Source organism: Aotus nancymaae, unplaced genomic scaffold (assembly GCF_030222135.1).
Source record: "Aotus nancymaae isolate 86718 unplaced genomic scaffold, 86718_ANA_hifiasm-v0.15.2.pri h1tg000036l, whole genome shotgun sequence".
NCBI classification, from domain to species: Eukaryota; Metazoa; Chordata; class Mammalia; order Primates; family Aotidae; genus Aotus; species Aotus nancymaae.
Genome location: NW_026988450.1, coordinates 54,586,115 through 54,598,556, shown reverse-complemented (window position 1 = coordinate 54,598,556; position 12,442 = coordinate 54,586,115). Strand labels below are relative to the sequence as shown.

The 12,442-nt window shown below is 37.6% G+C and overlaps 1 protein-coding gene across 1 annotated transcript in view; it reads right to left on the bottom strand.

Annotated features, from left to right (window-relative positions):
* ZFPM2 (zinc finger protein, FOG family member 2) overlaps positions 1–12,442 on the bottom strand; it is a 469,074-nt gene that overhangs the window by 15,309 nt on the left and 441,323 nt on the right. The gene's annotated exons all lie outside the window — the stretch shown is intronic.

Sequence of the window (12,442 nt, the reverse complement as noted above, 5' to 3'; positions counted from 1 at the left end):
GTACTCAAATAGGAAAAGAGGAAGTCAAATTGTCTCTATCTGCAGACGACATGATTGTATATCTAGAAGACTCCATCATCTCAGCCCAAAATCTCCTGAAACCGATAAGCAACTTCAGCAAAGTCTCAGGATACAAAATCAATGTGCAAAAATCACAAGCATTCCTATACACCAATAACAGACTTAAAGAGAGCCAAATCAAGAATGAACTGCCATTCACAATTGCTACAAAGAGAATAAAATACCTAGGAATACAACTAACAAGGAATGTAAAGGACCTCTTCAAGGAGAACAAGAAGCCACTGCTCAACGAAATAAGAGAGGACACAAACAGATGGAGAAACATTCCATGTTCACGGTTAGGAAGAATCAATATCATGAAAATGGCCATACTACCCAAAGTAATTTACAGATTCAACGCTACCCCCATCAAGCTGCCAATGACCTCCTTCACAGAACTGGAAAAAAACACCTTAAACTTCATATGGAACCAAAAGAGAGCTCGCATAGCCAAGTCAAATCTAAGCAAAAAGAACAAAGTGGGAGGCATCACACTACCAGACTTCAGACTATACTACAAGGCAACAGTAATCAAAACAGAATGGTACTGGTACCAAAACAGAGAGAAAGACCAATGGAACAGAACAGAGGCCTTGGAGGTAACACAACATATCTACAACCATCCAATCTTTGACAAAACTGACAAAAGCAATGGGGAAAGGATTCCCTGTTTAATAAATGGTGTTGGGAAAACTGGCTAACCATGTGCAGAAAGCAGAAACTGGACCCCTTCCTGACACCTTACACTAAAATTAACTCCAGATGGATTAAAGACTTAAACATAAGACCTAACACCATAAAAACCCTAGAAGAAAATCTAGGCAACACCATTCAGGACATAGGCGTAGGCAAGGACTTCATGACCAAAACACCAAAATCATTGGCAACAAAAGCCAAAATAGACAAATGGGACCTAATCAAACTCCACAGCTTCTGCACAGCAAAAGAAATAGTCATTAGAGTGAATTGGTAACCAACAGAATGGGAAAAAATTTTTGCAGTCTACCCATCTGACAAAGGGCTGATATCCAGAATTTACAACAAACTAAAACAGATTTACAAGAAAAAAACAAGCCCATTCAAAAGTGGGCGAGGGATATGAACAGACACTTTACAAAAGAAGACATACATGAGGCCAACAAACATATGAAAACATGCTTATCATCACTGGTCATTAGAGAAATGCAAATCAAAACTACATTGAGATACCATCTCACGCCAGTTAGAACGGCGATCATTAAAAAATCTGGAGACAACAGATGCTGCAGAGGATGTGGAGAAATAGGAACACTTTTACACTGTTGGTGGGAGTGTAAATTAGTTCAACCATTGTGGAAGACAGTGTGGCGATTCCTTAAGGACCTAGAAATAGAAATTCCATTTAACCCAGCAATCCCATTACTGGGTATATATTCAAAGGATTATAAATCGTTCTACTATAAGGACACATGCACATGAATGTTCATCGCAGCACAGTTTACAATAGCAAAGACCTGGAACCAACCCAAATGCCTATCGATGATAGACTGGACAGGGAAAATGTGGCAGATATACGCCATGGAATATTATGCTTCCATCAAAAACGATGAGTTTGTGTCCTTTGTAGGGACATGGATGAACCTGGAAACCATCATTCTCAGCAAACTGACACAAGAACAGAAAATCAAACACCACATGTTCTCACTCATAGGCAGGTGTTGAACAATGAGAACACATGGACACAGGGAGGAGAGCATCACACACTAGGGTCCATTGTGGGGAAATAGGGGAGGGACAGTGGCGGGTGGGGAGTTGGGGAGAGATAGCATGGGGAGAAATGCCAGATATAGGTGAAGGGGAGAAAGGCAGCAAATCACACTGCCATGTGTGTACCTATGCAACAATCTTGCATGTTCTTCACATGTACCCCAAAACCTAAAATGCAATTAAAAAAAAAGATGGAGTTCAGTTTATTTGGACATTTTAAGTCTTTTCATTTTAATGAACTCAGGAGACTTGTGTAGATCTGAACATTTTTGAACAATTTAATTCCTGTTCATTTGATTGATCTGAGTTTCTGCCTGTTTCCAGGGCCATTGGAGTGTTCCTGTTATCTCTGTATAGCAGTGAAATTTAAGACACCTAAACCTAAGTTTTCTTTGGCTTTCATAAGAAGCAGTATGCTTACTGTGCCCCAAATTTAAATCAAGTGCATTTTCAATATACAAATCCACATTAATGGTATATTAATATGAAAACAAATGGAATTCTGTAAAAGTGTTGGGTGGAGATATGGCAATGTAAATATATGCTCCATATTGTTGGGTTCTGTATCCTTGGATTCAACCAAATTCAGATAATTACACCCCCAAATTACAATAATGAAGAATACAAGTAAAAAACCAATAAAGTTCTATATCAAGTACTTGAGCACCCTCAGATTTTGGTGTTCAAGGGAGGTCCTGGAACCAATCCATAATGAATACTGAGAGACAACTGTATAAGCTACCAATGAACCTCTTCACAGAACTGGAAAAAAACACCTTAAATTTCATATGGAACCAAAAGAGAGCCCACATAGCCAAGACAATCCTAAGCAAAAAGAACAAAGCTGGAGGCATCACACTACCTGACTTCAAACTATACTACAAGGCTACAGTAATCAAAACAGCGTAGTACTGGTATCAAAACAGAGTTGTAGACTAATGGAACAGAACAGAGGCCTCGGAGGCAATGCCACACATCTACAACCATCTGATCTTTGATGAACCTGACAAAAACAAGCAATGGGGAAAGGATTCCCTGTTTAATAAATGATGTTGGGAAAATTGGCTAGCAGTGTGCAGAAAGCAGAAACTGGACTCCTTCCTGACACCTTACACTAAAATTAACTCCAGGTGGATTAAAGACTTAAACATAAGACCTAACACCATAAAAACCGTAGAAGAAAACCTAGGCAAAACCATTCAGGACATAGGCATAGACAAGGACTTCATGACTAAAACACCACAAGCATTGGCAACAAAAGCCAAAAATAGACAAATGGGATCTAATTAAACTCCAGAGCTTCTGTACAGCAAAAGAAACAATCAGAGTGAATCGGTGACCAACAGAATGGGAATTTTTGCAATTTATCCATCTGACAAAGGGCTAATATCCAGAATCTACAAAGAACTAAAACAGATTTACAAGAAAAAAACAAACCCATTCGAAAGTGGGTGAAGGATATGAACAGACACTTTTCAAAAGAAGACATATATGAGGCCAACAAACACATGAAAAAATGCTCATCATCACTGGTCATTAGAGAAATGCAAATCAAAACCACATTGAGATACCATTTCACACCAGTTAGAATGGTATCATTAAAAAATCTGGAGACAACAGACGCTGGAGAGGATGTGAAGAAACAGGAACACTTTTACACTGTTGGTGGGAGTGTAAATTAGTTCAACCATTCTGGAAGATAGTGTGGCAATTCCTCAAGGATCTAGAAATAGAAATTCCATTTGACCCAGCAAATCCATTACTGGGGTATATATCCAAAGGATTATAACTCATTCTATTATAAAGACACATGTACATGTATGTTCACTGCAGCAATGTTAACAATAGCAAAGACCTGGAACCAACCCTCAAATGCCCATCAATGATAGACTGGACAAGGAAAATGTGGCACAGATACACCATGGAATACTATGCAGCCATAAACAACGATGAGTTTGTGTCCTTTGTAGGGATATAGATGAATCTGGAAACCATCATTCTCAGCAAACTGACACAAGAACAGAAAATCAAAAACGCATGTTCTCACTCATAGGTGGGTGTTGAACAATGAGAACACCCGGACACAGGGAGAGGAGCATCACACACTGGGGTCTGTTGGTGGGGGCTAGGGGAAGGACAGTAGTGGGTGGGGAGGTTGGGGAGGGATAACATGGGGAGAAATTCCAGATATAGGTGATGGGGGGATGGAGGCAGCAAACTGCATTGCCATGTATGTACCTATGCAACAATCCTGCATGATCTGCACATGTACCCCAGAACCTAAAGTACAATTTAAAAAAATGGAATTCTGTAAAAGTGTTGGGTGGACATATGGCGATGTAAATATATGCTCCATATTGTTGCATTCTGCATCCTTGGATTCAACCAAAGTCACAAAATACTCCAAAATTACAATAATGAAGAATAATACAAGTGAAAAACCAATAAAGTTCTATATCAAGTACTCAAGCACCCTCAGATTTTGGTGTCCAAGGGAGATCCTGGAACCAAGCCACAACGAATACTGAGGGACAACTCTGTGCTTCATTAATAAAACTTTTACTGCTTTCTTTACACTGCCATTCCAGGGTAAATGTTCTTATTTTAAGGAATTACACACTTAATGAAGTGCAGGTGGCACCTGAAATCACAAAAATTTATTTGTCCTTAACTCAAAGATGAACTATAAAGAGCACTTTATTGGTGAGTCAGAAAGTTTAGTTTAGTCCTGACTTTGTTATTAGTTGCTGTGTGAGCTTGGAAAATCACTTTACTTACTACATCATTTCGAATGACACTCTTAGACTAGACAGTTATCGTCATCCAGTTGTGAGCATCTTTTTATGCTTCCATCATCAATGTACTAATAATAGTAATAATCACACATTTATGACATGGTTACTATGTGCTACACACCTGCACTGTGCTAAAAGCTTTGCATGAATTATCTTATTGATTTCCCCCAAGAAAGCAGTGAGGTGGCTTTTATTGACTCTCATTTTACTGTGGGATCATGAGGCTGGACATGTAAGTTGTTCCAAGTCACACAGCTAGAGGGGAACTGGAGAATGAGAAGGAAATATGGGAGATGGGATTTAAATAAGGCAGTTCGGCTCTAGATTTTGTATGAAAAACTAGGTGTCCTAAGCCATGGTGCCATCTAATGTTCACTCTGTAACACTCTTACCTTCATTACTAAGTGGATAATTAGCACAGTTATCTCTCTGAATCAAGAATATGGGTGGTTCAATTTATGAAGCAGCATTAGGCAGGTTACATATTAGCGTTTTTAAATGCATAGCTACAATATGGAGAATAAGACTTACATGTGTGGCGTGGAAGTAACTTCAAGTTATTTTATTTTATTTTTGAGACAGGGTCTCACTCTGTCACCCAGGCTGGAGTGCAGTGGCAATCATGGCTCAGCTCATTGCAACCTCCATCTCCCGGTTCAGGTGATCCCCACTACAGCCACCCAGTCAATGGAATTACAGGCATGTGCTACCACTCCCAGCTAACTTTTGTATTTTTAGTAGAGATTGGGTTTCGCCATGTTGCCCAGCCTGGTCTCAAACTTCTGAGCTCAAGGGATGCTCCTGCTTCAGCCTCCCAAAGTGCTGGGATTACAGGTGGAGCCACCATGCCTGGCCGACTCCAAGTTATCTTGTAACATGACCTCATTAAAACAGCGAACACTTAGAAAGCACTTACTATGTGCCAGGCACTGTTCTAAGCACTTCACATACATTAAGCTCAATTATTAATATAAAATACAAATGCAGCACTTTCCTAATTGTTTAGTTAGATTGTGAGTTTAGCTGGACATTAAAAGGGGCATAAGATTCTACTTAATCATCAGGCACTGACTCCCGATCTTGACTGCACAATATAGTCACAAGGAGAACTTGGAACCAACACTGATTTTGGGCCCTATCCAAGAGCCATAAAATCAAAGTATCTGGGACTGAAGTTTGGGCTTCAATATTTTTTAGAAGCTTCCTGGAGGACTTAGTTTGCTTCCATAGCTAAGAATACCTGCCATAGGAGTAAACTATCTGCACTTTATATAGTATAGAAAGAGTTAAGCTCTATAAACAAAAAAGTCTCTTGATGATCAAATATTTCACAAGAGTGTTCAGACAAATCAGTAGAGAAGATGTCCATTTTGAAACTCAGAAAATGACAACTGAAAATAGCTTTAGATGTTCCCTTTTCCTGCCATGTTGGAAGAATGTAGGAATGATGAGTGAAATGGTGAAGGAAGTGGATAAACAATGATATAATGACTGAGCATCATCTCTCAACTGAATAAGCCAGTGAGGAACTTGGTACATTTGTCGATTATATTTAGTTTTACAATGTTTAATTTTTTGTTATTTTGAAGGGTTGTATTTTATTATTAGGAATCATCAATAGTAATGCATCCTCCAAAACTGTGGAAAGATCATATTGTGCAAACCAGAGCAAAAAATCACATTCCTCCTGCATGGGCATGAAATCTTTATCAAATGACATCAGGCACTGAAGCAGCTATCTGATACCTTCCTCGCTTCCACCAAATGGAAAGGTTATTTTAGGATTCTCTCTTTGTCTGTCTCTTATGCTGCAAACATAGCCACTCTCTTCAGTCTTCATATTCACATACCACTCCCTTCACAAATAAAGGACAAATACTTACTCAAGGTTCCATGAAAAGTAGTAAGTACTAAGACCTTGACATTCTTGAAAAAGCATATATTTGCTGTTCTAAGTAATGTTTCTGATCAAGGTTCTTGTACAACCAGATATGGTTTTTAACAGGAAGCTTATAAATTTTTCTTATAATTGCTGTCAAAACTGCAGTGAAGTGTACTACAAGTTTTAATAATAAAGAATAAAGTCACAGTTCAAACTCGATTATATTTTGGAAATTCATGCTCCTCTTACTAGAAGCAGTGGCCTTAAATATCTTCCCATCCTGCCAAATTTTTCACTTGCACTTTTTATTATTTATGAAATCAGTCTCTGCACAATGTCATGCAGACCTCTGCTGATAAACTCTAATTAAGATTAAGACAAGCCTTTTGGAAAGGATCCCATCATTAGCAAACATGATAAACACAAAAATACTCCCTACTTGTCAACCAGGAGCAATTCAGTAACCTAACAGTATTATCTGTTGCTAGGTTACTGAGCTGACAAAGCTTCAATTATTTTGTTCGACCATACCTATAGAGTTCTGTATAGGCAAAATGTATCCAGAATAAAAGCTTTTAACTTCATCCATGCTATCTGCAATTCATGGCTTCTTACAATGGTAAAAATCAGGTTAATAATTACATAGCATGCTGAAAAATCTTTTCCATGTGTTATGTCTATACATGTTTCCTTCTAATTTATCTGTGTGATTGATAGACGCTTGCTTTATAAAAATAAGGAAATGCAAGGAACGTGAAGCTGTAAACCTCTAGCACAACTACAGCGGCTCATCAAGATACGGACCTAAGCTTAGCATAAAAATATATAGCAAATTGAACCAATTAAATCACATTTAGATTTTGTATTACTCTGCCTCAATATATAGTAGGATAAGGAGCCTCAGGCAATAGATAGGAGTATCAGTGTGAAACTTTTTAAGCTAAAAAACAAAAACAAAACCCATATATCCTCACCTAACAATACAAAAGGAAATAGATAAATAGATGGTTTAAAATAATAAGTTATTATAATGGCTTTTCTAAAGACATTTAAAAGTTAAAGTTAATGATTTTTACTGCATAACATCGTCATTAAGTCTCATTTCTCTTTTTTAGACTAGACATTCTGGGGGAAAACAATCAATACAGATATTTAATAAGAAAAAACAAAGAAAAAAGACACTTGTAAAAAAACACCAAAGTGACAGTTTCTGTGACTCAGGCCCTCAAGATTATTTTACCGTGGGTAATGTTTGTGGTTTTAATAAAAATCTGGAGAAAAAGTATTTATGCATAACAGAACCAGTATTTTTAAATAGCTCTTGCATAAAATATACGATACGATATACTAAATTGCTACAGCATTTTGCTTCCGTAAGACATAGAATGATATTTCTTCATTGATCTAAAAAGTCTTTCTCCTCCACATACAATGGAAAAAGATGGTCAACTGATGACAAGCACTTAGTTAATGAAGATTACACATTGGCCTATGGAGTACATCATGATATCTTGTAGGCACATTCAAGTAAAATTAAAACCATTCTCTGGGGGAATAAGCCATTTAACTAACACACACACACACACACACGCATGCACACATGCATACATACACAGAGTGGTATCATGTTTCTGGAGGTGGAGAAAAGGGGAATACTTGTTTGGTCATTAACTTCTATTTTTACTAAATAATTAGAAAATCTCACACAATACCTCCCTCTGAAATCTGGTTTTTTTTTTCATAACTGGGAAGGGATTGGTCAGAATAATTCCTTAAAAGCTAAATAACTGTCCCATTTCAACATCGCCTGTGGTAATGCCTAGATCTCAGGGTTTAGACATTAACACAGGACATATATCTATACGTAACCACATTGCTTAATACAAAGTGTATAATGAATTCAAATCCAATACTGTTGAAATTCTTGACAGTGGAGTAGTGGAAGGAATAGAACTTATAAATTATGGGTGCCCCTTCTTTGAAAACCGCTTTGGAGGTTTCTTTGTGCCTTGGCAAATACAGTAGGAATATGAGGTATTGTGTGGATCCTCCTGCACAGCACCTGATAAAAGAATAAAGAGCTGTGACATATTCTTAAAACAATAGAGGAATTAAAGGGAAACAATGGGCCAGCTGCTTCATTAATACAATCAAAAGGGAGCCCAGCACAGAGGAGTCCAGATAATTAAGCACTACTCTTAGCCTTTCTTTCTATAATAAAATTGCTTAAAAATGTATTAACTACTTCATAGTTGTTAGATAGATCTCTGCACTTGTTTATTTAGAGTTGATTAATGCCTTTTTTTCGTATGCAGCAACATGCCAACTCATAGTTTACAATAGTTTTTGAATAAAATAGAGTAAAATAATTGATAAAGATCTGTACAATACACAGCAATAAATCAAAGCATTTTGCAAAAGGTCTTTCCTGTTTTTAAATGATCTTTAACGTTTTTCATTTGAATTATATAGGCAATGCAGGGCATTTGGGGCATTCAACTTTCCCATGCTGGCACTCCTGACAGCTTTTTATAGAACATCCTAGAAGTTCTTGGGAGGAGAAAAATCAGACCTGACCAGAAACTCTGGAGTTTGCCTTTCATATTTGGACAAAGGAGAGGACAGATTTTTTTTTTTAATTATTCTTTCCCTTTTTCAATCAAGAGGAATGGACAACTGGCAGAAACTATTTGCCAAATACACTAGTTATCCTTCATTAACTTGATTATAGAAAATGAAAATGCAAACCTTTTATGCTCTTTATGTTAAAACACAATTTAAAATTTAAGATATCAAGCCTTTTGTTCTTCAACTCTTCTCTAGGCAGCCTTTCCTCTGATGTCAGTAGAACATTTAATTGCTTAAGAACTGGAAAATTGGGGAAAAAAATACTTGTGCAGAATGCTGGAGCTGGATAAAAACTGCACTCTGGTTTTCTCCCAAATGTTTTCCCGTAAGCTTATGTCAACCCAGCTTTAAAATTACAAACTTGACTAAACTATGTGGTCAGTTTCTATTGTGATGATTTCAGGACTTTAACTGAGTAACCAAGGCAGAATTAGAAAGAGGAAGCAGGGAGGTCAATGGAGATGCCCATCCATATTTCTGAGACTAAGAGAAGATTCTGCTTTTACACATATGTTATATATAATTTAAAATGTATCAGCTGAAGCCATATTTCCAAAGATCTTTCTGTATTATGTCAATATTTTATAGGATATGGAATAGCTATTTCTGGCTATGAAACCTGACTTCCGACTTCAGTAGTTAGTTCCCTATCCACTTAATAAGTTTTCCTTTAGTGCCAGGAAATAAAAGCATATAGATAAATAATCAGTAGGTAGAAACAAAAATAACTAGGAGCCATTGCATAAGATTATTTGAGTATTTTTGTCTTGACTAGGCTCACAAAACTTACTTTGTTAGAGTGAAAAGTAAAACTAGATAAATAAGAATTGTTTACAGGCTATTGATAATGAAATGAATCCCTTCAAGTATACATATCTTTGAACACATCAGGTTATAAACCATGTCCTTACACCAATACAAAAAACTATATTGTTTTTTGGTCATGCTATATTGTAACACTACTAAATGACGGCATCCTCTTTTAGCAAATATTTTGCAAATGAGCTTAAAGCAGAATCTGTGAATTTTGTGTCATTTCAAATTTTATACTCTTTATTAATGTAAATTCAACAGAATATATTTTGGTCAGATTAGAACTCAGAAACATGAACAGCCTCATTAATCTAAATAATAAGCTATGGCAGACAGGAAGTACTATCATTCCATTTCACAGAAAAGGAAAGCAAAGCTAGGCTGGTTAAACCAGTGTGTCCCCTGAACTCCCCTCTTCTCTCAGAGGGCATTCCCTGGGCCAAGCTTGTAAAAGATTCCTGCTAGATATTTGGTTCCTGGCTTGTATTCTTTCCACAGTACTTATTTGATTTTCTTCCTGTAAGAAAATGTCTCCTATTAAGACAATTTCCTTTCTTTTCTAAGAAGCTCATAAAGCCTCTTTTGAGAAGTAAACAGAGTCATTGTCATCAGGCCCAGATTTCTACTGAAGCATATGCTCAGAAGTTTTGTCCCATGAATGAAAAGGGATTCAGAGCTTTTCTGAAAACCTGAATTAATGTGTTGGAGGCCATGAGACTCAGGTATCCCACCTTGGGTTTAGTCAAACAGATAAGCTGTTTTTATGGGATTTCAACAGGAAAAGGCCTGTGCAGGAAACTCATCAGCATTCTGGGGTCTGTGCCCTGGGTCCTTTGCGGAAACCTGCAGTGGGGCACTGAGGTAGCCATCTGACTGTCTGGCTCCCTGACCAACATGATTTTAAATGACAAGCCAAGAGGTGACATACACCCCAAAGGCGAGCTGTCAAAATTTCGCCTGCAGCTGATAAACTGATTACAAAGCTGCTTAAGACTCTGCTTGTAAACAAAAGCATTTATCAACTAATAATTTGCAATAAACTGATGTAACTCCCAGCTGAGCCCCTAACTGTAATTGTCTTTACCATCTGCCTATTAAAATACCATTCTTCATCAGCAATCAGGAGCAGAAGGGAGGAAATCTCCACTAAAATACACAACTTGTAAGCTTATGAATAATCTGATTGCATTCCACACTTTCATTACAACTTATGTGTTGGGTATGCTTAATTTTCATTCTTGCCTAGCCTGGGAATGCACTGAAATTAGGTGGAGGGGAAAAGAAGGGGGGGGGGGGTGGGGAGAAATGAAACACTGCGCCTGCTGCTCTGCAGAGGAATAAATTATACGAGTTCATCATAGGAGGCTGTTTGTAATTTCTTTCCTTTCTCCTTCCACTTCTCTGTGCAATAGCCACTGCCGTATCCTGATGAAAACCCCCCAAGCACCAAGCTGGAAATGAACCTCTCTATTCCTTTGTCAGCCTGTCTATCTATTTCTATTACTCTTCTTTGTTTTGCTTTTTTTTTTTTTTTTTTCCTAAATTCCAAGAGGCTCATTAAACTTATCCAGGGAGTCAGTTTAGACTGTTATGGAGGGGAGTGGAGGGCTGGGTGTATCCAGCGGGTAGAAGTGCCACGTAGCTGGCAGAACCCTGTGTTTGCAGGCCTCAGTTTGCCACCACAGATGGGTGGCTTCCATCTTCTAGTCTCCCTCAGGCACTAAGAGGTGTTCTCCCAAAAGCTGGCTTTCAGCATCAGTAAGTTTAAACAGCCAGAAATTCCTTTCTTAGAAGATATCCTGCCCCTTAGGTGCTGGATTAGAAGATGCTGCTATAGAAGAAAGAAACTAGGAAAAGGGGTTAAATTTCTGTGCTTTGTATATTTCTGGAAACCAAATCTGAACAGCCAACATCACTTTATGCCTTTATAAAAGTTTCTTAAGTTTTAAGTATATTTATCTGAATTTTTCTTCACAAAATATCCTACTTATTTTTACAAACCACAATATTAAACACACAAACTTCCCTGACATGGACATTTTAACAGTACTATACTTCTTTTCACACTCCTTTGCTGCTAGTTAATGTTCCTTTTGTCAAGTTATTCCTGTTTTCAGGAAACATGTTATCCCTCCAGCAGAGCTCAGTAATTCCACTGATGGAGACCATAAGATACGTTATTATGATGAATAATGACCAAGTCCTGTTATTAAGGTTCAAATTCTGGGGCTGACAATAGGTGTCAGGCTTTTTAATTATAACATAATTATAAATTGATGTTTGTGTTTTTATTTCATTTTTCTAAGAGCTTCTGCATAGGTAATTACTTTTCTTTACAAGCTACTGTTAAATATAAGAGAACTAGTAATTGCCTACCGGAGGAACAGTGGAAATGGCACACGGGCCCCATTTCTGATTGCCTGGTCTAGAGAGGAAAGCTAATGGGGAACAATGGTTCTAATTTTCTGCATAGGTTATGGAGGACCTGAAATGCAGGTGAAATCACACGTGGCTATGT